We start from the raw sequence: 1474 nt of genomic DNA on the forward strand, positions 1-1474 counted from the left end.
AATGTTAAAGGCAAGGCCAGGCAACTTTATTTATATGGAACTTTTCATACCCAATTGGCAACCTTGAAGTGCTTCACATATAAACTTGTCATAAAAGTTAAGTAAAAGAAAACATTACAAAGAAATTGTAAAATAGATTTTTTTTTTTTACATTTTAGAAAGTGTGGGTTGCACTGACTTTTAGAAAGTGCAACCCGACCTAAAGGAACTTGGTCCTTTCTCTGGGACTCCAACCCGGGTTCTAGGACTCTAACCCAGACAGAACTCGGGGCTCGAACCCTTCAAAGTTCATGTATCAGATCAACAGTCTCTCTGGTACCCACGTTGGGACCCCAACCCGACCTAAAGGAACTTGGTCCTTTCTCTAGGACTCCAACCCGCATTCCAGGACTCCAACCCAGACAGAACCTCGGGTATCAAACCCTTATCCTTTCAAAAGTCTCTCCGGTATATCACATGTTTCCCTCTGGTAAAAATAGAAAATAAAGGCAAAGAAAAAAAAAAAAGCATTTTAGAAAGTGCAATGTATTTAAGATTTAGCAGAAAGCTAAAGCAAACATAACAGTGAATGTTACGTAGTGTGTGTGTCTGTGTCTGTGTGTGTGTGTGTGTGTGTAGCACACATATACACACACACACACACACACACACACACACACGTACACAAAAGCAAGCAGTATTCCTCTTTTGATTTGTGTCCCGGATGTTTCTTAGGCAATAACCATAAAAAACAATCAAAACAATTCTTCTTATTGTAAAAACGCAGCTTCCAATTCAAAGCCTATAGAATTCTCTCGCAGAAAAGACCCCGAAGGCATTTCAACAAAATGATCTACTTCTGTTAAGTTTTTCCAACAAATTCATTTTGAGCCGAAAGTAGTAGCATAGTAGTAGTCATTGTTAATGTTTATCTAACAAACACTGCACCCAAAACCTCCCAATATCCGCAACGCAAAATAAAACAATTATTATCAATTATACTTTTTTGAAACCGCTAGATTGATTAAAGATTATATAATGAAATTATTTCGTTGAGGTAATAATATACTTCCCAGTGGTGCAGTTTATATCTCTGGGTATACTGTGATGATAACATAATAATGATAACTTAATAATGGTAACTTGAACCAAATAAAACAGTTGATGGTGCTGTAATACTGCAGTCAGCCAGTAGGGAGCGCTGTTGACACGTACCTGTCAGCAGTTACGGGTCGGAAAATCATCATCCGCCTTGACCCAAGGTTACACTTTTTGGGAGGCGCACCTCAGGCCCCTGCGGTGGACGCAAGGAGGGTCGACAAGGACTGCGAATGGTTCACTCACTTAAACCCGACGCAGAACCAAAACATGTTCACGACTGCATCGAAGCGCCTACGTGTTCTTTGCGTTGCGTCGAAGAACCATAGCTGCATAACAGCTGGAACGCAGTCGATAAACTCACAGGGGCCGTGCATGTGCTTACTCATAGGAACAA

The sequence above is a fragment of the Gadus macrocephalus genome, chromosome 4 (genome assembly GCF_031168955.1).
Source record: "Gadus macrocephalus chromosome 4, ASM3116895v1".
NCBI classification, from domain to species: domain Eukaryota; kingdom Metazoa; phylum Chordata; class Actinopteri; order Gadiformes; family Gadidae; genus Gadus; species Gadus macrocephalus.